Source organism: Cynocephalus volans, chromosome 10, assembly GCF_027409185.1.
Source record: "Cynocephalus volans isolate mCynVol1 chromosome 10, mCynVol1.pri, whole genome shotgun sequence".
Lineage (NCBI taxonomy): Eukaryota > Metazoa > Chordata > Mammalia > Dermoptera > Cynocephalidae > Cynocephalus > Cynocephalus volans.
Genome location: NC_084469.1, coordinates 8,098,121 through 8,125,838, shown reverse-complemented (window position 1 = coordinate 8,125,838; position 27,718 = coordinate 8,098,121). Strand labels below are relative to the sequence as shown.

General features: G+C 35.8%; 1 protein-coding gene across 2 annotated transcripts in view; it reads left to right on the top strand.

The window, feature by feature from the left end:
- Positions 1-27,718, top strand: part of SPOP (speckle type BTB/POZ protein) — a 64,884-nt gene that overhangs the window by 8,928 nt on the left and 28,238 nt on the right. Inside the window, exon 2 of one of the 2 annotated variants that reach the window (XM_063109710.1) lies at positions 25,786-25,834. The exons of the other annotated variant lie outside the window; for it this stretch is intronic. The gene's annotated coding sequence lies outside the window, so the exon portion shown is untranslated. The remainder of the gene's footprint in view (positions 1-25,785; positions 25,835-27,718) is intronic. 2 annotated transcript variants of the gene reach the window in all.

The following is a 27,718-nucleotide window of genomic DNA, read 5'->3' as shown; positions in this document are numbered from 1 at the left end:
AAGGCTGTGCTCTAACTGACTGAGCTGACTGTCCAGCCTGGGAGAAGTATTTTATAGCCTTTTGAGACAATTGTGCATATTTTTCTCTTGATACTACACCAAAACTTTACAAGTATTAGTTTCTTTTGTGGAATCTGAAATCATATTGATGTTACTGCTACATTAAAATCCATTGGTCTGTCTTGCACTTGAGTGGATCTTTTACCTATACATGATTTTATAATGTGCTTTGGTCATTTGGGTAATATTGGTTCATTGAGTTAAGCAGGTCTTCTAAATGTTTAAACATTTCATAATACAGTATTTAAAAAACCCACAGTTAATATCACCACCCATTTCATCAGAAAAGAAGAAGTACTGGGAAGCTGTCAAGCAGCTACAAATTTTCTAAAATTCTAATATTTTCATTAAAAGCTCAAATTTTCTCATTGGCAACAAATGCTGTCATTTGTTTTCCTTGAGGTGACAGACTCCATTTTCAAGAAAATGCTACATGTTTATGTCTGAGTAACCAGTGTGTCCTTTGTTCAGAGTATAAGTAGTGAAAGTAGTGTTCCATGAAAAAAGCAGCTAGTTCAGCTCACAATTAAATCACAAATGCTTTTCATCCAGACAACAGTTGTACTTGAGTATCCTGCAGAAGTGCTTTGTGCATACTTCCCTTTTCATTACAAACCATATTTAAAAGACCTATACTCGAGGGTTCACATCTAATAAAATTAATAAATTTTTTTACTTCATCAAGAATATTCTTCAGTGCACTTGACTTTTTTTTTTTAAATCACCCATGCATGGTGGCACAAGACATAATGACTCTAGTGTAGTCTAATGCCATTACCTTAGTTTATGTTAAGGCACCAGCAGTTTTAACCATTACTGCTTTTGTATCACCAGTGCAAATGTCAACACAATGAAAAAGGCAAACAGTTTCTTAGTAACATGAAAATAGTTTTGACTTCACAGCCTTTTGGAAGGGACTTCTAGGGATCCATGGACCACACTTTGAGAACCACAACCTAGGAGAGGGTGTGGGTGGAGGAAACAGGTCTGTATTTGAGGTGCAACAGTGTTTCATGGTGGAATTTTATTGGATCGCTAGTGCAGTCACTTAATATGATGTCAACATGAATGGGATATTTTCAAAGACCATAAAAAGTTTCAAATTTCTAGTTGAACAGCAATGTTTATAAGGAATAATCATTTTCAAACAGCAGAGTTTAAGGTATTCAGATAGGCAGATATTCTTTCAAGTATATGATAATCTTAGGATAAACCATTTTAATAAAGCTTATGGAATTTGTGTCATATAGTAGTACATAGAGCTTAACATTTTTCAATCAGTTGAACATATTAAAAAACCATTGCATTTGGGAAGGTCCTGCCTTTTTAGAAAAGGCATAGAAGGGAAGGTTAAGGCTGGGAATCTGCCTTATATATCTTTTTTACCTTTTTGTCCTAGAAGGGTCTTGCTAAAGGGGAACAGCTCCTCTCCACCCCCAACAATTTAACTATGTTTTGTGACAGAGAAGGAAGTAGTAGTGTTAACTGACTTCATTTCAATAAATATCTATTGATATTTATTCAATATCTACAATGCAAAAGACATTGTAGAAGGTCAGGGAGGGGTATGTTTTGAAATGAGTAGGGGATTAAGCTAGTATTATATATTTGCTCTTTAGAAGAGGGAGAGATGGTTTAATTGGGGAAGCCAGGGTGAGAGTCAAGACTGTCTTTGTGAAGGTTACATTTGAACTGGGTTTTAAAGGGTAGGTATTTTGAAGTTGGAATTTTGATTGGCAGAAATGGGGAAGGGAATTCAAGCAGAAGGAATGTTATGAGAAAAATGTGAAGGTGGGCAAATGCAGTGTTCTTTAGTACAGGGTATGTACTGGAAATAATGAGTGTAGTGTGGCTGAAGCAAAAGATGCATGGGGTAATGGGAGATAAGATGGGAAGTAAACTGGCTCAGAACATGGAAGGTTTTCTACCATGGCCAAGCAGTTAGGATTTAATGTGGTAAGTCATTTTGAAAAGTTTTGATTAAAGAAATAACATGATCAGAGTGTCTTTCAGAAAATTCATTTGACCTAATTTGTTTATTAATTCATTTATTTTTGAATAGCTACCTTGTGCCATGTAGGCATGAGGCAAGATGTATATAATGGTGAACCAAACAGAAAATCCCTGTTCTCATGGAATTTGCTGTCTAGGACAGGAGCTTCAACAAATAGGTGCAAATATAATTATAAATTACTGTAAATGTTATGAAGGAAAGGAATAAATTACTATTAGGGAGAATTATGGAGAGATTAAGTTTAGTTGGGGGAGTCGGCAAGTCAAGGAAGACCTTACTGTGAGGTGTTAAGTATTAATTGAGTACCTACTATGTGCCAGATGCTATTCTAGGTGCCATGGGCATAGTTAAGGAACAAAACAGAAAGAAATCCTTGTTTTCATGGAACTCATATTCAGGGAGCAAACAAGATATGGCATGTTAGAAGGTGGTAAGTCCCAAGGAGAAAAATAAAACCCAAGAAAGGGATAGAAGGGAGTGTTGGGGTGGGAATGAGTGTTGCAGTTTTAGATAGAATGGCCAGTGAAGGCCTCACTAAATCACTACAAAGGTAATGTTTGAGTAAATGTCTGTAGAATATGATGGACTGAACTAGCACTCCAGACAGAGAAGATAGTAAGGGCAAAAGCCCTGAAGCATGTGTGTGCCTGGCATGTTCAACGAACCAGCAAGGAGGCCAGCCAGCTTAGTTAAGTAAGTGAGCAGGGGAGAAAGTAGTAAAAATGAAGTCAGATCAGTGGAATTCCAGATCCTATAGAGCAGTGGTTCTCACCTTTGGCTGTTTCTTAGAATCATTTGAAAAGCTTGGGAACTTTTAAAACTCCTGATATCTGGGATATACCAATACCACTTAAATAAGAATCTTTGCAGGTAGGACTCAGTGGCAGAACAGGGGGAGAGCAGTTGATGGATTTGAAAAGTATGTTAAAGAAAGGATTCATTTAATTATAGATTGAATGTGGGGGTTGAGGGACAGGAAGGTGTCAAGAATGACTCCCAGGCTTCTGGCTCAAGCAACTGGGTGGGTAGAGGTGTCATTTACTGAGATGGGGGTGGGAAATAAAAAGGAATAGGAGGAGTAGGTGTAGGATTTCAAGGGAAGATCAGAAATCAGGAGTTCCCTTAAAAAAAAAAAAAAAAAAATGACCGGTAAGGGAATCTTAACCCTTGACTTGGTGTTGTCAGCACCAGGCTCTCCCAAGTGAGCTAACCGGCCATCCCTATATAGGGATCCGAACCCTTGGCCTTGGTGTTATCAGCACCACACTCTCCCAAGTGAGCCATGGGCCAGCCCTAGGAGTTCACTTTTATTTATTTATTTTATTTATTTATTTTTTTTGTCTTTTTTGTGACCGGCACTCAGCCAGTGAGTGCACCGGCCATTCCCTTATAGGATCTGAACCCGCGGCGGGAGCGTCGCTGCGCTCCCAGTGCCGCACTCTCCCGAGTGCGCCACGGGCTCGGCCCTAGGAGTTCACTTTTAAACATGTTAAATTTGAAATGTGAATGAGGCTAAGTATAAATATGTTAAGCAAGCAGATATATGAGTGGAGCTTGAAGTGAAATCAGAGCTTAGGGTAATAAATTTGTGTATCATCTGCTTATTGGTGGTCTTAAAAGTATTGAAATAACATCATGTAGGATAAATGTGATGGAGAAAGAAACTAGTTAGCCTATTCCAGTAATCTGATTAAAAGTTGATGCTAGTGTGAACTAAGATAGTGGCAGTGGAACTAGAAAAGAAAGAATCGGTTGGAGATTTGGAGGACCTGTGGAGCCCATATGTAGTGGGGGTGGACAGTAGGCAAGGAATGAAAGATGACTTTGCGATATCAAGTCTGGATGAATGATCGGTCCATTAGTAGATATGAAACAGTCAGGAGTAGCTGGTTTGGGGAAAAAAGATAGTGTTTGGGTTTGGATGTATTGACATTTAGAAGAGGCTGCCTAGCAGGCAGGCAGTTGTATCTGTTGCACTGGGTTTTGGAAGAGCAGATGAGGTTCGAAACATAGATCTAGAAATTCATTTTCACACATTGAAAATGAAACAATTTCATTTATATAAAATCGATTCACCATGGGAGTACCAAAATTTGTGAAAATGACAACATTCACAGTCTTTATTATGACCTGTTAAGCCTTCTATGATATGGTCCTTGTTTATTTCTTGTACAGTGTTTTCTTTTGGTCACCATGTTCAAGCTGTACTACCTTTTTTTCTGTTCTTCCAGTATACCCAGCTCGGTCCTCCCTCAGAGCTTTTGTACCTTATTTTCTCGTCTTGGTTTTTCCCTACCTCTTGATAAAGGGATAGGAGTGCAGAGAGAAAAATTCAGAAATTGGTATCTGGGAAGTGGAGAAAGTTCCAAGAGATCTTTGCTAAGGTATGGGAATATGGATGAGCATCTAAAATGGAATGGCTATGGGAACCCTTGAAGTTGAAATCCTGTCAACACAAAGACACATGTTGGCCTTAGTATGCGCCAGTACTCAAATCTGTTGACCAGAGATACCAAAGCAGTGGTGGTTCCCCTCCACCTTGGTGGTCTAATGATGGGGTGGTGGTGGTGATGGTTGACCTTCGAATATGACTTGACTTGGTGATGACTTGACTCATTGCCATCTATCCTAGCATCACCTAGGAAACATCTTCTGCATAGGTAAGAAACTTCCTTTAGTGAAAGTTATTGGTAAATTATTTCAGAAACTTCTGGCTTGCAGAAATAACAGGAAAACAGCAGGGAAATTACTTGTATGTCAACATTTGACACATTGTTAGGGATTACTACACTTTATGAGCTACTATGTCACCCCTTAAGTGTTGGTGATAATAGTCAATGGGAATAATACACTACATACAAATCCTTAAAAAGAATTGTGTGTGATTTAAAAATCTACACTGTATTTTCTTCAGAATATAAGTATTTGCCTTTTCTGATTTTAAAATAATTCATGGAAAAAAGTAGAAAAGTATAAAGTAAGAAGTAAAAAAAATTACCCAAAATCCCACCACACAGAGTTAACTACAGTTAACATTTTCTGAACATCTTATTTGGCATTTCTTTAAATTTATATGTGCATATAGATATTTATATCTTTACAAAGTTTGTATGATATATGGTTTTAAAATTTGCTTTCAAAATTCAGTGTATTACCTGTTTTCATGCCAGTAAAAAAAAAAATAATCCTTAAAGTAACTACATAGAGTTCTGTTATATGGATACATTGTATTTGGCAAGTTTCCTACTAATGAACTTCTTTTTCCTCCAGTTTTTGCTTATAAATTATGCTGTGATGAACATCTTTGTACATAAATCTGTATGCACTGATAAGATTGACTTCTTAGGATTGATTCTTGAAGTGGAATTGCTGTGTTAAAGGGTGCACGATGTTACATTTTTTCCTAATTATTCCTTAAATAGTTTTACAGTTGAAAAGATACTTAAACAGCACTAAAGGACATTTTAATAAAGGGAAAAAATCAATTTTATTCTTATAGCAACTGTTTTCTTCTTCCCATCTCATAAGTTGTTTTAATTTTTCAACTTAACAATAACCCACAACGCTCGGACCAACTAAGTTGTTTTAATTTTTAAGTGTCTGTTCTTAGGTTTCAGTAGACCTACTGAAAGGAATTTGGGGTAGGGAAAGACACATATAGAATAATTACAGTTCTGGACATTCTCTGTCAATTGTCAGCTAATGGGTTCTAAGAAACATTTGTTAACTGCTGCAAGAAAGTGACAATAAGTATGATAAGAATTCAGAGTGAACTGTGATGAGTAGGAAATGCTTCAGGGCAAGGTAGGACTTGACATGGATCTGGAAGGGTAGTATTCAGATAGGAAGTAGGAGAACAGTTCCTGGCTTTTAGAGTGGTATGAATAAATTTGAGAAAGGCATATGGTTGTATGTGTGAGCCAACAAAGAGGCTAGAGTCAACTAATTGGAGAGGAGGGTTTATGTTGTGATATAGTGGAAAAGCTTGTATGAGAGTCGTTATATACCAGAAGACTGATTTTATTTTTAGTACATCTGAAGTTGTATAGTATGGAACTATAAGATAAAGGCGATATATAGATGTGGCCTAATTTTAAGCCAACTATATTAAAGTTTCTTTTTTACAGGAAATATAGGAGAAGGGTTAATTATTTATATGTGATTTAAATAATGAACTTCCAATATTTAAATATTTATTTTACTACATAGTTTGGTAGACATGTTACGACTTTTGTGGATCTCAGTTTCTTCTACAAAATCAAAGAGTTTAGACAAAGTGGTCTCTGAAGTCCTTTCTGGCACTATTATTACATAATCTTTTAAGAATACCTTGATTTTAAGGAATAAGTTGGCCTACAGTTAGGCTGGTACCCACTTCTAGCTCCTTAGGCACAATAATGCACCCCATACCTACATCTGTGGGATCAAAAATCCTCAATTGGATGATTCTCTAATGGCCTCCCATGTCTAGATTGATTCACCTTTGGAAATTCAGTTGTTCTCATCTTTTATTTCTAACATTTAGGGATTTTTATTTGAAAGAATTTGATGGCGAAGACTTAGCTGCAAGAAAATGCTATGATGTCAAGAGGAATTATTATATAATAGTCAGTTTTAAATTATCCTCATGTAAATTATCCATTGAAATGTATCTCATGCTGGCTTCCTATTTTATCCTGAATTCACTCCCATTATCTCTTTAATGTATATCCAGGCTGTGTAAATAATTTTTATTAATTCAGCCAAGATATGATTTGGGCTGTAAAATATATAGAAAAATTACATAATGCATTCCAAAGTAAAATGTTAAGGATTTCTTTTTTACTATCTATTTCAAATTATTTTTTATCACCTTTTCCCTCCCATAGTATAGGTAATTGAGAACTGACTAGTACTTTTTTAACTCAGGGACTTTCTCTTTAAAATACGCAATCATGTTCAGTACTAATTAGTGGCATACTTTAAGTATCTCCCTGTTAGCATCACATTCTTTTCAGTAAATTGCACTACTTTTGAACAAAATATTGCATTTTAGGGAGAACCAAGGTAAGTTGATGTAATGTGACCAACTACCTCTTCTGACAGGCCCTCTCAGGATGCTGTTAATTTGGGGTTTTCAGGATTCAGAATCCATTCCTCAATTTTGCTAGTTAATTCAGTTTCTTCAGTGTCACCAGAGTTGATTAGTCTCGAAAAAAAGTAGCCAACCAGGGCTGAGCCGTGGCGCACTTGGGAGAGTGCGGCGCTGGGAGCGCGGTAACGCTCCCGCTGCAGGTTCGGATCCTATATGGGAATGGCCAGTGCACTCACTGGCTGAGTGCCGGTCACGAAAAAGACAAAAAAAAAAAAAAGTAGCCAACCAAACTCACAGGGGATCTACAGATAAACAAGAATGCCATTTTACTAATGTACATTGAGGGGTAGCCTTTTCCATGACCTAGAAAACATGTCTGTTCAGTACATTGCCTTCCTAGTGTCAGGGTATTATTACTAATAATTATTACTAAAACTAATAAAGGGCATGCCCATGGCTCACTTGGGAGAGTGTGGTGCTGATAACACTAAGACCACAGGTTCGGATCCCTGTATAGGGGTGGCTGGTTGGCTCACTTGGGAGAGCATGTTGCTGACAACACCAAGTCAAGGGTTAAGATCCCCTTACCAGTCATCTTTTAAATAAATAAATAAATAAAACTAATAATAATAGCTAATGTTTACTGACGCAATTTTGTGTGTCAGGCCTTACTCTAAGCATTTTACATGTATTTAACTGATTTAATCTTCACAATAATCTTTTGAAGGAGGTATTCTTTTATTTATTTATTTATTTATTTATTTTTTCTTAATTTTATTTTGTCGATATACAATGTGGTTGATTGTTGTTGCCCATTACCGAAACCTCCCTCCCTCCTCCCTCTCCCCCCTCCCACCCAACAATGTCCTTTCTGTTTGCTTGTCGTACCAACTTCATGTAATTGTGGTTGTTATATCTTCTTCCCCCGCCCCTGGTTTGTGTGTGTGTGTGTGTGTGTGTGTGTGTGTGTGTGAATTATTTATTTTTAGCTCCCACCGATAAGTGAGAACATGTGGTATTTCTCTTTCTGTGCCTGACTTGTTTCACTTATAATTCTCTCAAGGTCCATCCATGTTGTTGCAAATGGCAGTATTTCATTCATTTTTATAGATGAGTAGTATTCCATTGTGTAGATATACCACATTTTCCATATCCACTCATCTGATGATGGACATTTGGGCTGGTTCCAACTCTTGGCTATTGTAAAGAGTGCTGCGATGAACATTGGGGAACAGGTATACCTTCGACTTGATGATTTCCATTCCTCTGGGTATATTCCCAGCAGTGGGATAGCTGGTCATATGGCAGATCTATCTGCAATTGTTTGAGGAACCTCCATACCATTTTCCATAGAGGCTGCACCATTTTGCAGTCCCACCAACAATGTATGAGAGTTCCTTTTTCTCCACAACCTTGCCAGCATTTATCGTTCAGAGTCTTTTGGATTTTAGCCAACCTAACTGGGGTGACATGGTATCTCAGTGTAGTTTTGATTTGCATTTCCCGGATGCTGAGTGATGTTGAGCATTTTTTCATATGTCTGTTGGCCATTTGTATATCTTCCTTAGAGAAATGCCTTCTTAGCTCTTTTGCCCATTTTTTAATTGGATTGCTTGTTTTTTTCTTGTAAAGTTGTTTGAGTTCCTTGTATATTCTGGATATTAATCCTTTGTCAGATGTATATTTTGCAAATATTTTCTCCCACTCTGTTGGTTGTCTTTTAACTCTGTTAATTGTTTCTTTTGCTGTGCAGAAGCTCTTTAGTTTGATATAATCCCATTTGTTAATTTTTCCTTTGGTTGCCCATGGTTTTGGGGTCATATTCATGAAGTTTGTGTCCAGTCCTATTTCCTGAAGTGTCTCTCCTATGTTTTCTTTAAGAAGTTTTATTGTTTCAGGGTGTATGTTTAATTCTTTAATCCATTTTGAGTTGACTTTAGTGTATGGTGAAAGGTATGGGTCTAGTTTCATTCTCCTGCATATTGATATCCAGTTCTCCCAGCACCATTTGCTAAAGAGGCAGTCTCTTCCCCAGTGTATAGGCTTGATGCCTTTGTCAAAGATCAGATGGCTGTAGGTGTGTGGGTTGATTTCTGGATTCTCTATTCTATTCCATTGATCAGTGTGTCTGTTTTTATGCCAGTGCCATACTGTTTTGGTTATTATAGCTTTGTAGTATAGTTTAAAGTCAGGTAGTGTTATGCCTCCAGCTTTTTTTTTTTTTGCTAAATTTATTTTTGATTATACATATTTATGAGGTACAGAGTTGACTGTCAGTATTTTTGTACATTATGTGATGATTGAATCGATATTATAAGGGAGGTATTCTTATCTGTATTTTACAGAGGAGAAGTCTGAGGCACAAAGAGGTTTTTAAGTAACTTGCTTGAGATTGTACAGCTAGCAAACGTACTGTGTTGTACTAATCAAAAGATCACTTGGTAAACGTGGAATCTGAGCAAAGGGAAGTAAAAATCCTTGAGGCCATCTCATCCAGATCACAATATATTCACTCATTCCCTTTTCAGACAGTTATCAAGCACCTACTTTTTGCTAGGCAATGCATAGACAAAAGGCTTCCCAAGGTTAATATAACATGGTAAGTACCCTCCACGGACTCTTAGTCCAGTGGGAAAGAAAAATAATTACAACAGCAAGAGATCTACACATTTAGAGTGAGGAAGAAGCATTTAATTCTACTTGGAGAGATTAGAGTAGATGTTTATTCCAAATATGAGGGAAAGGCATTCTGGGTAGAGGAAACATTACATTCAAAGATGCCATAGCAAAAAAACAACTTACTCTGTTTGCAGGAATGGAAGAGGAGAGTATTGCAATTAAAGTAATACTGCAGTGTGTTAATGTCCTGGACTAAGCTGATAGTTGGTTGTGGGGATTGAGGGAAACAGATGAGTTTGAAGAGTATTTCTGAGGTAAAATTGAGGAGATGTGGTGATTGACTGAACTGAGGGGTGGGAAGTGAAGGGGGTAGTGAGGGAGAGAGTAAGGGGTTGTGGCTGACTTCTAGATTTCTAGTTTGAGCACCTGGATGAATGGTAGGATCACTGGAAGACAGTCAGGTTTTTGGATGAAGATGGGCTTCCATTTTGGACTTGAGTTTGAGATGTCTGTGGGTAGCCACATGGAGATGTGTAATAGCAGGAAGTTGGTTTGCAGTACAGAAGAGATAGGCAGGCATGCAGATGGTAACTGAAGCCATGGAAATTAGTGAAATGGGGGAAATTGTAAAATGGTTTGGATTGGCCAGAAGGCTGGAGCAAAAATAGAGAAGGATCAGCATATTTCTTTCTTTTCAGTAAATCCTTGTTCAAATTTTTAGGACCAGTTTTGTCTGCTTTTGACTTGGTAGAAGTCCTGTCTTTTGAAGTAAGTGCTTTAGAGAACTCTTTTAATTTATGGTGGTTGTCCTAAAATTTAACCCAAAATTGTTTTGTATCTTGATTGTGGTGGTGTGACATGACTGTAGGTATTTGTCAAAATTCACAGAACTGTACACCAAAAGGTAAATTTTACTGTATATAAAAATCGTAAAAAAGAAAAAAAAAAGTATTCAAAGTTTATCCCAGAGTTCTGTGGATACTCTACTTTTTTTCCCTTTTAACAGGAAGATATAGTTATTTTTGATAATGCAAAAACCTCATTTTAACCAATTTCTTTAAACTTTCTCACCAGTTCTTTGATCAAGTTTATGAATAAGAAAATGGGTGGGTTTGAATTTATCCTTTCTCCTTCTCCAACTTGGCTATTAATACTTGTAGAGAGGCAGGCAAGAAAGGACCTGAAAGGTCCAAAAACTGAATAGTAAGCTGTACTGACTCTAGTCATTTGTTGTTGTTGTTTTTCCTTAAAATTGGGAATGATTTCACCAAGATATCTATTGGTTTGTTTTAAAATAATTTTTCTGAAATTTCTTAAGTTTTTCATCTTCTTCTACTACGGTAGGATTTGAAATAAAGGTCGTAATTTCAATCCAGAATAAAGAATGAGGATAAAGGTATCATCTTTATTGCCAACTGTAATATAACATAAAAATATCTTGAATTAGCTAAATTAACATCAGTTGTGAAAATCAAAACTTATAGACATAACATACCTATACAAGCGATTGGGTTAGTTATAAATAATATGATTAAACATTGGACATTGATTTAAAAACTACTTACTTTTGGAAGTTATTTGTATTACATGATCTTGTTGGATAAACTTTTCTGGCAACTACAGCCAATCATGAGCTATTGTTTTCTTTTATGTCACAATCGTTTGCCATTTAACATAGCAACCCAACCAAACATTGCTTTAGTTTGTTCTTGACAGTATGGGCAAGCTCAGTGTTAAACTGAATACCTTTGGATTTGATTTTTGGATTAGTTTCAAATAGTCAGTTATTTTTTTTCTCCTTTTTTCCCCCCACGCCTCCATATTTTTTTCTCATTGACCCATTGCCGCTTAATACCAATCTCAAGTCCAAGGAACGTGTTCTCGTGTGTCTTGGAAACAGTAGATTTTATTGACAGATGTAATTATTTCATCTTAGTCTGAGGTCTGCCTCTTTAATTGTATGATTGGAACATTTTATTTATTTTTCTTTGGTTTAAAATTTTTATTTGAAACTCTTAACCTAAAATTTTTATCTACTAATCTGTAGAATTCAGCCTGATAAATGAGACATTGAACTTCTATCAGGTAGAATTTGCTAGCACCTAGAAAACTTTAGTTTTTCTTCAGCTGCAACAAATCTTAAAGTACCTGCCCGGATCATATGCCTGCAGGTAAGGGTTTCTTTATTAGTGATAGAATTTGAGGACCTCCCACAAAACTTTTTGATAATGTCATACATAGGTAGGACCCTTGCCAAGTAACCCTTATATTTGACTTTCCATCCCATTCGTTCAACTTACCCTCCATTTTCCAGCTGATGCCCTGTTGGATACCTGGAACTATCTGCTCTGAGCCCCGTTTCTGCAGTTGGGCCCCATCAGTCATTTGTGGTGTAGTTTGAACAGGGCTAGAAGACCACCCTCATTTTGAAAGAGATATTTCTGGCCTTCAGCAAAGAACTTGTTGTGCTTGGTTAATTTTATGTGTTGATGTATATATAAGGTTGGCCTTGATTCTGAGTACTTCCCTTTATGTTTAAAATTGTCAATCTTGTGTTTTAGTGATCCCTGATAATAGAAGGAACTGGGGAAAAGTTTATCTATTGGGTGTAGTTGGTTTACTTGGGTGAGTAGAATGTGTTGGAAATAGTCTCATAGTGAATACTCATAAGTTATATTTTCCCACTTTTCTTACAAAATTAGAGGGTGCTTCTGCTGAAAATAGATATACAATGTTAGATATACTACATTTCCCTGATTCTAAAATACTCATTTTTTTTTAACATTTCAGTAGAAGACCAAAGTATTGTTCCCCCCCCCGCCCAAAATTTTAGTAGCATGCTTCAATTGAAGATTAATAAATATTTATAATAGCAAGATACAGGAAGGTAAAATGGGAACTTCGTACATATTTTGTTTTTATAAATTCTTTTGTTCCCCCCTTCTCCCACACATATACATACACTCCTAGAGTTGTCTTGTGTTTACATGGGCCTTTGCAATACTTTCTGTTAAAAGTAAGATGCTAATTTCCAAAGTAGATATCATGAATTAATTTAACAGTTACTTTTTGGGTATATACTACCTGCTAGACCTTATACCAATTATTTGATTTGAAAAACACTTAATATCTTAAGAGTTGCTCCATATGTGCTTTATTAACACATTTATTACCTTTGGAATCATGCACTGTCCCATTCAATTTGGGGGCAAACAGCTGAATTAATAGGGATCCTTTACCAGTGACAAGGACAAGGAACTAAGTTTACTTTTTTTTTTTTTTTTTTTTTGTCGTTTTTTCGTGACCGGCACTCAGCCAGTGAGTGCACCGGTCATAGGATCCGAACCCGCGGCGGGAGCGTCGCCGCGCTCCCAGCGCAGCACTCTACCGAGTGCGCCACGGGCTCGGCCCCTAAGTTTACTTTTTACTGTGCTGATAACCACCTCGTGGTGAGAGTGACCAGATTATATGTGGAGGAATCTGGCCATATATTTTATTAAATGTGCATCCTGATCTACAACAGAACTGGGCCTTTTGGGGATTCATAGTATTTGTGATACAAGTTGCTTACCTATCCTCCTTGAATAGAGATTTATTTTCTGTCAATATCTTCTTTTACAAGTACAGCAAGGAAACATTAACACTTAAATCTTCTAAATAAACAACAAACAAGTACCGTATATCATGTCTGCTGTATTTTTGGTTGGAGTTTGTCCATTTAATTTATAAAAGACATTTCTGGCCTTTATTTTTTTGTCTTAATCTCACTGGCTCTTCTACTTAAAGATTTGTTTGTATCCACTCTTCTATGACTATCTCTGGCTATTCTGAATGGATAGTGTATCAAGAGGATAGATGCTTAAGGGGAATCACACTGGAAGTATATATTGCTACTTTTTGGAGGGCAAGTTGGCAATATCTATCAACATAACAGTGTGCAGCCTTTTGGGCCTGCTTGTGCTTATGTTTATATACACTTGTATGCTACATTGTTGGTGGTAGCAAAACATCTGGAAACTGCACAGCAGGGTACAGTGGAATTCTGTGTAACCATTAGGAAGAATACGATATATGTGTGTGCCTACAGGGAATATATATATATATATACACACACACACATACACACACAGATATATATAGTCATACATCTTTAAGGAAAGGATATGTTCCAGGTAATGCATTGTTAGGTGATTTCGTCTGTGTGAGAACATCATAGAGTATATGTACACAAACCTAGATGGTACAGCCTAGTACACACCTGGCTATATGGTATAGCCTATTCCTGTATGTGAGTAATGCATTGTGCTACAGCTTTACCCCTGCTGCATTGTCACTAGGAGATAGGAATTTTTCAGCTCTATTATAATATTACTGGGCCACATTGTATATGCAGTTCGTAGTTGACTGAAATGTCGTTATGTGGCACATGACTGTATTTGCTGGTACATGCCTTTTTTTGTTTGTTCTTTGAGGATACAAGAAAAAACATTGATTGTCAGACTTTAGAGAGGGGTTTGGGAGTCTAGGAGGAAACTTACTTTTCAATTATAGCTTCCTGTAACTTTTGAATTATTTATGTTGTATATATATTGTTTTTAGTTTTTAAAAAGCATATATGAAGAGAGGCAGATAATTTTTTTTTTTTTTTTGAAGATGACCGGTAAGGGGATCGTAACCCTTGACTTGGTGTTGTCAGAACCACGCTCTCCCAAGTGAGCTGACCGGCCATCCCTATATAGGGATCCGAACCTGTGGCCTTGGTGTTATCAGCACCACACTCTCCCGAGTGAGCCACGGGCCGGCCCTCAGATAAAATTTTAACAGTATTTCCAGTGGGGCACAGAACGTTAGCACTGGAAGAGACAGATTCTTATACAGTTGCCCTCAATTTAAATTCAGATTTAGGAATATTCAAATTTAGGAAAGTATCTGCAAAGCTGCATTAGAATTCAGGTCCTGAGGACAGCAATAGCTTATGAATATATTGACTTGTTCTGTTCTTATTCAAACAGTTTATTTAACTGATGTCCATTTCTCATTGTGAAAAATTGATTTTGGAAGACCTGATAAAATGTTGTCCTTTTGTAAGACAGTTCTTAAAGTAACTACCTCTGGCAATAATGATAAAGTGATAGTGTTAACTGTTCTCCACATTTTGTAACTTTGAGGGATCCAATCCCTTGAAAGTGAATTTATTTATGAGTTCCTTAAGTATTGTTTTAAGTGAATTTGTATTTAGAGTTCGAAGCTTCTCTTTTTACATATAACCTATGCACATCTTCCCGTATATTTTATTTTATTATTTATTTATTTACTTATTTCGCTGCTGACTGGTAAGGGTCAAAGCTTCTCTTTTTTATTTGAATAACTAGCTGATTATTCATGACTTTTAAAATTGATTTTATTATGTTTTTGTTCTATCTGGTATCAACGTGGAGAGAGAGTCTTTGTGACTTCTTAAATGGCTTGCTACTTAAAGACAAAATCTAGTATAAGAGATGGTAAGAAATTTTCTAAAGGAGGAAAATTTATATATTGAAGAGAAGCTCTTAGTTATTGAAAATAAGAGCAGTTCTTCTTTTATTGTAAGTCGAGTCTTTTCATGGTTCTTCAAGGCCAGAAACCTATTCTCTGTATTCAAACCAAGCAAAGAAATTGGTGATGGTGAGATTGGCAGTTCACCATAGGACTGGACATTCAAACTGCATTCAGTAAATATTTTTTATAGTTGATTGACTTTAGGGCTCAAAGAATAGAAACACATTTACTAATATTAAGATTAGTTGTTAGATTTAGGATTAAAATCTGTCTTTATTTGTGACTATTATTAGTATATAGGTGGGGAAAACTTACTTTTCCAAAATTTAAATGATCCCATAGGTTTATCTCAAAACAGGTACTCTAAATATTTGATGATAATTTGATTGGGCTGATAGAATCAATCTTTTCTTTGAAGGAAAGAGTTTTCAGGAAATAAAGAAGTCTTCTCATATTTTGAGGATCAGAGTCAAATTATGTCTGTACTATTTTAATCAGTAAAGGTTTAGTTGAATGGAAAGGGAGAAAAGGTTATAAGGGCCAAGAACAAATAGAGTTAAAAATTTATCTTTGTAACCTCATATCCTTAGGGACAAATCCAGTTCTTATAACCCCTTTAATTAATTTTTTGTGAATGTAGACTGAACAGTGGTATTAGGTAGCTTGACAATTGACTTAATTTGAACAGTTGCCTTAGATAAGGCTGGAAAGCTATGAGATGTCAATGTTGCATGTGTTTTCTGGTTTGTTTCTAGTATCCTTTCTGATAATGGAAAGAATTCGGTTGGTCCATTTAGACTGTATATAATGGATAACTGTTGTCGTCAGCAATGTCTGTCTTGCATTTTTTCAATTTACCAATCATTATTGAACCAAGTGTCCTTAACTACAATCTGATTTTTTTTCACCAATGAAAAAAATGTTTCATTTACCCACAATGAAATTCTCGATCCCAACATCTTTTTCCAACATAATTGCAGGGATGATAGCTTAATCTTTTTCTCTTGAAAAATTAGTAGTATTAGCAAGTTTCCTCAATTTTTTACTATTACCTTATAAGGCATTTGTTAAAATTGTTGGTATTTATTTAGATCTTCAGCTCAAAAAATACTCATATCTTTACCTTTTGTTTTCCTATTGGCAAGCCAATTTCCCTTCCTGGAAAACAGATTCCAGCTCTCTGGACCTATCATGATCAGCTGTTGTTTTCTTTAATTGATAGAAAATAAACTATGAACTGTAGAGTAAGACTTAGTGATCAGAAAAACTAGTCATTTCTCTAAGGCAAATAGAAAATAAGGACAGGGTCTAGAGGCATAATATTGAAATTTAAAAAAAGAGAGGCCTAAACAATATTATAGGAAAATTTTCTGTCATTAGGTATGCCTTTGTTTAAAAATTTTACACCCAAAGAAAAAATGTTTAGTAGAGGTTCTGTTGGGTCTAAAAAAAAAAAAAAAAACAAAAAACCAGGGGACTGCTTCTGACTTTGAAATGGGCCTTATCTCAGCAGAGCCCCCATGTCCAGGTTCTGGTTCTCAGCCTTGCAGGATTAGAATGTCATTATTACAAGTACACCAAGAAGATGATCCAGCTATATAGACTGTAGACAATGTAGAGGATTAATTCACATGAAATAAATTCATAGAAGTGATGAGGTGGGGCTGGTACTTCTCTGACTGCTGTCAGAGAAGATGTCTTTTAAAGGAGGTGACTTTTGAGCTAAGACCTGAGTAATAAACTAGCAATATGAAGATCTGGGAGAAGGGTCTTCCAGGCTGAGAGGAAGAAAGTGCCAAGACCCTGAGGTGGAAACAAGCTTGGCTTGTTCATAGAAAGAAGGCCAGTGTGTTTGGAGTGAAGTTAGTAATAAGGGAGAGTGGTAGGTGATGAATTTGGTATAATGGGCCAGCTCTTATAGGACCCTGTAGGGTCAGATAGAGATTGAATTTTATTCTAAGTGTGGTTATGTAAGGGAGTGGCATGATCTGATTTACATTTAAAATGCTCACTTTGGCTGCTATGTGGAGAATAGACTGGGCTACAGACTAAGCTAGGAGATCAAATAGGAACCTGTTAACACTGTTCAGGTGAGAGAAAACTGGGCTTGGACAGAAATGGATAAATATGGAATACAATGAGAAGCAGGAGAGCTGACAGGACTTGCTGATAGATGGACATGAAAAGATAGGGTTTTTCATTTGAGCAACTAAGTTGAAGATGGTGTCAGCTAGTTTTAGTCATGTTAGACACCTCAAATGAAAATAATTAAGGAATGGTGGAAATTGTGCTTTTTAATTTCATACGTTTGTGGTAAAGGAGAGAGAAAGATCTCTGGGGAGAAAGACACTAGTTTCTTGGAAACTCAGCCTACAAAATTACTCCAGCATGTTAGAACAGTAGAGATTTTATTTTAAAAAATTGATGATTAGGTGCTAACATATGAAAAGTTATGCTAAAAGAATTAGGGCATAGGATTTGTTCCCAGGGTTGAGTCTTAGAAGTAGGCATGAACTCATCAGTGATTTGCTGAAGTCTCCATTAATAATGGTGCTCAGAATTCATTAGAACGAAAGAGCATACTTTTCTACAGAGTTGCCACTTGAAAATGAAATTGGAATTGAAAGCTAGGGTATGTAAGTGTATCTTCTCTCAGATATTTTTCCAGTTCCTAATGTTGAATAAAAGACCATGTCTGATGTAAGAATCACCGAGTCAAAGGAGTTAGAGAGCATTGGACTGGGAGTTGAGTGTTGAACTCAAGCCCCTTAATAGCCATGTGACCCTGACAAATGGGAACCTCTGAGCTTCTCTTTCCTTATTTGTAAAATACTTGTTCTGCATGCCTCACAAAGCTGTTAAAAATCCCAAATAAGATCATGAATGTCAGAGTACTTTGAATACTGCAGAGCCTTGAATACTGCTTGTGAGGGAGTGGTTGGTTATACAGCCTAAAGCATTAAAGCTTTTAACTCAGAAGGACCTTGAAAGTCCTTTTAAAGGAGGAGACCAGAAGGATGGAGGGTGGGAGTGCACGGGTTGTACCTCTACTTTGAATCTTGAGGATATGCTTTCCACTAGACTATAGCACTTAACTGTACAGATCTATTTGTTTTTGTTTGTTTTATTTTAATAAAGAAGGTTTATTTCTTAGTTATGGAGACTGGGAAGTCCAGAGTCTGGGGGTTCATCTGGTGAGGACCTTCTTCTTGGTGGGAACTCTGTAGAGTCCTGTGGGACACAGGCAATCTGATGGTGAGAATGGCAAGAGCTCTCTGTACAGATCTATTTTAAATGGCCTTTATAATTCTTAACCAGAGTGACTTGTGAAACAGAGGACGCTGAATAAGTTTAAATGCTATAAATATGATAAAATGTACAAACAAGTTTTTGATTTTGCTCTTATTTGGTGATTAGAATTTATTTTTAGCCATTATGCCAAAATGTAAGGCAGCAAAATATGGTTAATATTTTTTACCTTGAAATGTTTTTCCCCTTTATTTGACCTTTAGGTTGTGGAGTGGGATTTCGTTTGGGTTACTTGGGAGTATCTTTTCCTCTAAGAATTGAAAAGTATATATATGCCAGAGGCACGCTAGCAATTCAAAGCAACTGTTAGTCAGCTAGATAATGGAAGGAAAAAAAAAAAAAAGAAAAACAACAGGTTGGGGATGGAAAAAGTAAAGGAAGAGGGAGGAAAAACATATTTAAAAGAGGAGGAAAAGTTTAAATCATTTCAAGGAGGCAAAAACAAAGTCCCAAGTCTTCTTTTAGAAATCTGTCTGAGTTTTCAGGTATTGAAATTTGAGGTGATTAAAGAAGGAGGGATTGGTTCTTAGAGGGGAATAAATAAAATTAAAGAAAGGACAAGTTTCTTCAGGAGGTTAGAAGGTAGAATGGTGGAGAGGAAGGAAAGAGAACTTGCTCTATGGAAACACGATGCCTTGTAAGGATTTACAGCCTATGACGGTGTGCTGGATTACATATTTTTACATCTTATTTTTAAGATGTGCTCTCTTACTGAAGTATATGAAGTCAGTCTCTTTATTCCCTCTGCTTAAGTAACCCCAGTGCTGTATAATTCCCATCAGCTTTAGGAAAAATATTTTACCAACATAGGATTTTCAGTGAGAAGATCTGGACTGAATTCATTGGCTTTTTGGAGTTTGATTCAGACTGCATTATTGTCTGTTTTAAATACTACTCCCATGTTGCGTTGTTTTGGCTTTTGTTTTAAGCTTTTCTAATTTACCATTTTTCCTGAACTAATTGATTTGAAAAGCTTTAAAAAAAAAAAAAAAAAAGCCAAACAAAAAGAGATTGTGACAAAAACTGTCAGCTGAAGTCCTCTTTATTCACTTTCTCAGTTCTATTTTCTACCCTTGCTCCACAGAGACAACCTATTGTCTGAAAGATTTCTGGTGCAATGTAGATATATGTGTATGTATATATGAAAATGTATTGCTTTGTGTTAATTTTTACACAATAAGTTATGTATGCATGTGTAAGTATATATGTATATATATTTATACATGTGTAAATTCTATGGGAGTCTTTTTTTTTTTTTTCTCATGTATTCTTACTTTCTAAAATCTATCCACGTTGGTATATATAGATCTAGGTCTCCCATTTTAGCTGTTTTATTTCACTGTATGAACATTTCACAGTTTTACCACAACCCCTTTGATGGACATTTAAACTGTTTCTAGGTTGGCCTGTTAGCTCAGCTAGTCAGAGTATGGTGCTAATAACACCAAGGTCCAGGATTCAATACTTGTACCAGCCAGCCACCTAAAAAAGGAAATTAAAAATAAAATTAATAAATTGTTTCCATTTTTTTGCCGTTATAGACACAGCTCCAGTGAGCAACCTCATACATATCTCCTCCTTCTCTCTTTTTTTTTTTTTGCTTCAGTGGTTTGATTTTGTCCTAAATATCTCATTATTTGAATTCTCACACTTGGTCCAACACGTTGGTATTTATAGTTATTATTTGAAGGAGGGAGAGGGATGAGGAAAATTTTCCATAATGTGGATTACTAGTCGTCTTTTACCAGGGCGAGATGCTCCAAAATTTTCTTTCCTTATAGATTCCTTTTGGAACCTGATAAATTCGGCAACTTTTCATTTTAATATTTTGCATTTTTATTTTATTTATATTTTATTTTTATTGTCTCATATCTAGTAGCTGTTTTACATAACCTTCAATAACCACTCACCTTTTCCCCTCTTCCTAAGTTTTCTTTTACCAATTTTTAACTCCTAGAATACTTTCTACCCACAAAACGTGGGACTATTTTAGTGATCTTCAATCCAGTTCATGCAATTTTGTGTTACCTTACAAGTGCAGCAAAATCCAGACATAGCTGATATTTATGAAAGAGTTTCTTGGAGCATTCTTAGCCAAAGGAAGCATTTTAAAAATATGCCTTCACCTTGATATTAGATTAGGATTATTACATATAAATTTTGTTCAAGGACCATATGTTTCAATGACCAGTGGTTTTCATCTATAATTTTTTTTTTTCTGGAGTCTTTAATCCATTGTGCTCTATTCATTATTGTGAGGTTGAGTATATTTTTAATTTTTATGCTCCATGTTTTTTCCTCTTTTAAACCTGGATCCTGTTCAGAGCTTTGAGCACTTGGAATCATAAAGTGTTACAAATGAAAACTGTTACTCTTCTCTAATAACACACTTTGCCTGCTGTAAGTGTTTGAGTAGGACTTCCTTTCTCAACGACTAGTTTGAGTAGCCTCCTGTCTCATGAATATATCAACCATCTTTAAGAATTTGAGGAGAATTTATGTGCTGAGTATTTTTTTTAAAACAACCAATAAGACCTTAAAGTGGAAATCACGGTAATAAATATAAGTAGAATATCAGATGCCTGTGTATTTTCATTCAGAGGTGTTCTCATCTTAGTATACGGTTCAGGTCATAAATATTGGGGTTGGAATGTAACCTTTGGATCTAGGCTTACTCTGATATTAACATGTATGAAGTATTCCATTAAAAGTACAAGAGCTATCTGTATGCTCAGGAGTATCTGTCATGTCACCCAAGAGGCGATTTTGTTCCTTACGCTATCATAATCACCTGCTTTTGTCACACCAACTCCACCTTTTATGCTGCAGAGAGATGTTGCTATCTTAAATCTTTCTTTGCAAGAAAATTATATTCTTATATGGAACATTAATACCATGTAGTTTTGTTTTCCTTTCCACTCTGGAAATTGTGCTATAAAACTTTTTTTAGTTCCTAAGTCAAAAATAATATTTTTTGCTAACCATAATCACCCTTTTGGGATGTTTTATCTGGATATGTAACAGAAGCCTTCACTGCTCCTGTGGGAATCAAAATATAAAGAATTTATTCTTGAAGTTGTTTTTTATTTGCATAATTCCTTTAAAAACATTTTAAAACGTGCTCATTTTTTACAAACAAAATAACAAAAAGTGTAAATGAAGGAAGCAAGCACTCAGTCTTAATGCTCCATATTGTCAAATGGTTCCCATAACAGTTATGCCACTTTACACTCATACCAGCAAAACCTGAAGCTTCTTAACTCTTTGTGCCCTCAACAACATTGTTATCATTAAAAACAGGTATTGTACATTTGTTAGGGGAAAATACAATTATGGATGCATCAACGCTTTAGAAGTCTTAACTATAACTCATTAATACTAATAAGAGCATAAACCTTAAACTTGTTAGTGAAATAAACTTTGTTAATTTGATGTACAGAGAGGAAAACATTTTTTTTTTTTTTTTGGAGTGTGTATAGTTGCTGTCTAATCTTTCAGAGATGGAAATCCAAAAGAAAAAGGATTAATTCAGTCATTTATTAAATAAGTGTTTGTTTCTGGTCTGCCTTTCTTCTACTGTCTGGCTGCAGCCACAAAACAGACAAAAATCTGCCTTTGTGGAGCTTATTTTCCCGTTAGAGGAGACAGATTGTAAAAGGTACAGTATGGTAGATGACTTTATGTGCTATAGAAAAAATAATGAGGCAGGAAATGATTGTGGCTGTCGGGGAGGGGATTACATTTTTAAGGATGTCAGGGAAGGCCTCACAAAGATGCTGACATTTAAGGAAAGACCCAGCAACAGTGAGGGAGTGTGCCTGGAGAATATCTAGGGGAAGAGTTATCCAGAGGGAAAACAGCAAGTACAAAGCCCTGAGGCAGGCATGGGCCTGTTCTATCTGAGAAATCACAATAAAGAGGGGCAGTAGTGAGCTCAGGAGAATGTAGTTGGAGATGAGGCTGGATAGGTAATTGAGTCCAGATTGTGCAGGGCCTTTTTGGCCATTGTAAGGAATATGGCTTTTTTGCCCAGGCGGGGGCGGGGGCAGTGTCAGGATCAAACCTGTGACCTTGGTGTTGTAACATGGTGCAGGACTGTTGCTTTTACTCAGCATGAGATGGGAAGTTATTGGAGGTTCCATAAGAGGCCAAGATAAAACTAATACAGTAGTCCTCCCTATCTGCAGTTTGCTTTCCTGGGTTCCAATTACATGCAGTCAGTCACATTCCAAAAATACTAAATGGAAAATTCCAGAAATAAACAATTTATAAGTTTTAAATTGTGCACCATTCTGGGTAGTATGATGAAATCTCATGCTTCCTACTCTGTCCTACCTCAGTGAATCATCCCTTCGTCCAGTGTATCCATGCTGTATATGCCACCTGCCCCTTAGTCACTTAGTAGCCCGTGTTGCCTATCAGATCAACTGTTGCTGTATCACAGTGCTTGTGTTTCAAGTAACCCTTATTTGACTTGATAATGGCCCCCAAACTCAAGAGTAGTTATACTGGCAATATGGATATGTGTAAAGTGCTTCCTTTAAATGAAAAAGTGAAAGTTCTCAATAAGGAAAGAAAAAAAAAATCGAATGCAGTTTCAGGCATCCACTGAGGGTCTTAGAATGTATCCCCTCCAGATAAGGAGGGATTACTGTAAAAGCAAAGAATACTTGTGTCCTGGCTTTGCTTTTTCAGAAGCTTTTGTTTTTTATATTTGGGTATTGAACTAATGGCTCCTGGTGAGTAGTCATACATAGATTTAAACATTTATTTATGTCAGTACAGAAAATTTCCCTGAAATACAGATCTTAGGTATTGCATTTAAACTCAAAGGAAGGAATTATAGTAGGAAATCTTGTCTATAGGTGTTCATTCCTGGGTGGCCCTGCTTTATTTCTGAGTTCTCATCCTGAATTATCTTTAAAAAAAAAAGGTGTATTATATGCAAGACATATTCACCCTTAAATATTGGAGACTAGATAGATATTAGGTTATTTTAATAATGTATGTTTTGAATGTTTTATTATGAAATAATAGCACATAAAAATACACAAAACATAACTGTACAGTTTAAAGATTAATTATAAAAAGCAAAACCTGTATAACCACTAATTAGACTTAGAAAATATCATTGCCAGCACCCAGAAGAAGCCTGCTGTGTATTCCTTCTAGACCATAACCCATACCATTGCTCAGAGGTAACCTGACATTCTGACATTTGTGATAATCACTTCCTTGTTTTTCTTTAAGATTTTACCACCTAGGATTTATTCCAAACTGATATAGTTTAGTTCTGTCTGTTTTTAAACATTGTATAAATGGAATAATACAATATGCGAGCTTTTGTGTTTTCTTTCAGGACCTAACAATATATTTGTAAATTTTGTTCATGTTATATAATAGAGTTGTAGTTCAGTTTCATATAGCATTCTGTTATGTGAATATATCACAACTTATGTATTCATTCTGCTATTGAACATTTGGATTGTTTCTAGTTGTTGGCTATATGAACAGTGCTATTATGAATATTTTTGTTTACCTTTGCTGATAGACATGTATGAGAGTTTCTTTAGGCCATATATTTGGGAGGGAAATTGGCTGGATCTTCAGTTTTATTAGATAATAAACTTTTCCTAATTAGTAGTACCAATTTGTCCTATTAACAGTGTGAGAGTGTCCATGTTCCTCCCAGCCCTTACCAGTATTGTCAGACTCTTTTAATTAATTTTGCCAGTCCATGGAACCTGAAAATGTTAATTCTAGCAAATTAACTGAGAAACCAAATCCTTAATCTTAAAAAAGATTACAGAGTAAAGGACTAAAAGTATTGGTTTTTGCTTTAAGAATCACAACTATTCAGATCATTTTCATTTGTTAGAATTGTTTGATGTCTTTTGCCTAGGAATACTTAGAAAGTCTTAAAGGCATTTATCTTTCTACCCTCAGAGGGTCAGGAACCTTGTCTGTCTCTTTTACCACTGTGTCTCAAAGAATGCCTCGCACAATTGGTGCTCAGTAAATATTTGTTGAATGAATTTGACCTGACTCCTGCTACTTTTGACTGAACAACATGGGATTTTTGTAGGCTTTATTTTGTGGTATCTGATCAAGACTTTGCCTGTTTTTAGTGTCAGTAGTTTAGCACGATGTTTAGTGATAGCCTATTCCATTACTGATAGTAACCAGAAACAGTTTATCAAAATCTATTATAGCCTAAGAGAACCTTATTTGTACCAGCGTACTTGTTAAAGTTAGTGTTTACATTTTCAAGAAGAGATTCTAATTTTATTTATTTTTTTGGCAGCTGGCTGGTACAGGGATCTGAACCCTTGACCTTGGTGTCATAACATCACGCTCTAACCAACTGAGCTAACCAGCTAGCCCCAGAGATTCTATTTTTAAAGAATCATTTACCCACGATTTATGCAGTACTTCATTTTCCCACAAAAGATAGCACCAGAATTTTCTGCCTAGGTTAGGTTTCTAGAAGCCTTGCAACCGTTCTTATTCCTGTTTCTGGTTTGAGTCACTTTTTAGGATGTGGTAGATATCCTACAGGGTTAGAGTAGGGGTGTTGCTTAGCCAAGATACCTCACCAGTCTTCAACAGGAACCACTTTCTGTCTGGGTTAATCAGTATTAATCCAGTCTTTAGTGACACCGTGCCTTCCCTCAAATCTCAGTGTGACAGCTATTTATTAAAACCATAGGATATATGGCTTTGGTTAAATGTGTCTTGGTTTGCTGTAATTTACCCACAGAGCACTTTTTTAAAATAGTATTTTACATAAAAACTTCATTGTAATTTTTTCAGCATTTTGTTAGGGGTTGACAAAAGTAATTACTTCTCATAAATATTGACACAGAGCAAGTCACTTATTTCATTTTTGCTGTACTCATAGGCCAGTTCATTAAAAGAACTAGCTTGGATTTCTTTCTTTCATTTCTAAGTATAATCTTTTTCAGATGACTAAAAAATAGAGCATTCAGAGCTAGTGATGATATATAAGAATGGTATTTTGACTTGTAAATCCTTTTTACTAGTCATTTCTTTGCAACTGTATTACCTGCTTTTTGTGAGATTTTCCCTTTTAAGAATAGCCAAGTAAGTAAAGACTTGTGTGAAATTCAGAATCTAGTTAAGTCTGATTCATCATCTCTATTTCCAACAGATTTCCTGTTAGAGAAGACAAATTAGAGTTTTCCTACTGACTTAACTTGGTGAGTTTTTACGTAGTTTTACTTTGAACATAGTTTAATCATGAGGAAAAAAGCAGAATGAGATGCATAGAAGTATTTACAACGACTTTAAAAAATGCACATCTTGAGTGCTATCTACTGTTTCATTTCAGTGTAAGTGGTGGGTAAAGTGGAAGTCAAATAAGGTAAACATGTAAGTTTTTTTTTTTTTTAATAATGAGTAGTGCAATGTTAAAGAAACATTTTTTATAAGTTGCTTCAAAAAAAGTTTTATTCTAAATATTCTTACCTGAAGTAAATCACAATTTATTCAAGTCTTCTCTGGTGACTACTATATGTAGAATAAGGCTTTACACTAATAGTGGAGGAGAGAAAAGATGTTTGGGTTTAAATTTTAATCAGTGGTTGATAATACATGATATGGAGGCCTTAGAGTATGATTATTTTTCTCCCTAGAAAAGATCTTCAGGGAAATTAGAAATATAGTTTATAAAAAGAGATACCTTAAAGCAATTCATGGGCTTCGTTTTACTCTATAAACGGAGTTGATTTTGAGCAGATTGCCTTTGTATCTTAGAGCTCATCTCTCTATGGATAACTTAGAAAAAAAATCTATCATTTTGGCTAGCATTAAAATTTTTACCTCAAATGCTATGGTATGTTTTTAGAGTCTTATTGGTGAAATAGGTGTTATTGCATTTTAATCTTTTAAATTCTGATGCAGATCATCTGGAGCCAGGAAATTCTGTTAAAACAGACATTCTGTCTAACTTTCCCCTGTTTTGTCTGTCTGTGTGGTTTTACTTTTTCCTTGACTCATGAATTTTGGAATGAACACATAAAACTGAGAACTTCCTGCCCATCCTTTGTTCCATTTAGTTTACTTAGAACCTTAACATTAACATAGGATTTGGCTTTTTTTTTTTTTTTGGTCTTATTTTTAATAACTTTAGAAAAAGAATTTATTTTCTGCAGACGTTTTCTAGGTAAGGTACATGGGTCCATGTAAACAGTAATCAGGTTTCTTCAGTGAAGACAATAAAGGAGAAGATTAAAAGCATACATTTATCTCCATCTCTTTTCCAAAGTTGGAGGGAGGCCTAGGTCCTTTTCATAAAGTGTCTCCAAGAAATACTGAATTCTGTATTGCTAGATGGTAGTAGTTAATGCCAAACATATGGGTTGCCCTTGTAGTATACCAAATGCTCTGGAGCAGGTGAGCCTTTTCAATTTCCAAGTTAATGAACTTATTCAAAATTGTATACCCTAACACTAAGACTTTCTCCTTTGAAATTAATTCCTTGTGCATCATCTGTAGCCAAATCATGTTAGCAAGAAATATTATAAATGGCTTGACTAAAGTATAGATGGCCAAAGAGAACCACCTGTTGAATTTGTCTTCTATGAAGGCCAGAGGACCCAATGGGGTTATGCAACCTCTGCCTATTTGTTTCATGAAATGACTCTTCTGTTTTTTAATTCCTTACAGATTGGACACGATTAAATAGTATTAGGACCAACCCTTTCATCTGTTTAGTATTTAGATTTTATAAGTTCTTCATATTCATAGTTGAGGGGAGAGGGTGAAAGATCATAATCTTTTAAATCTCACAACAGCTTTGGGAATAGTAACTTATATAATAAATAGAATCTTCTAACCCATAGTGTTTTTTCCCTCTTCTTCCTGCTCCTCCTCCTTTTTTTGATCCTTTTGCAGCTCTTGTTCATAATAAGCAAATTTTCTCAGCCTAGAGGAGAAATCTTTGATAACATGTGGGATGTGTTAAAATGTTCATCTTTCCCCAAGTTCGCTCTTTGTGGCCCTCGAGATTTTTGCCCAAGCCATTCCGTGGGAATAACACATGATTCTAATTTCTGAGAATGAGAGGTTGCTGATTGTTTGGT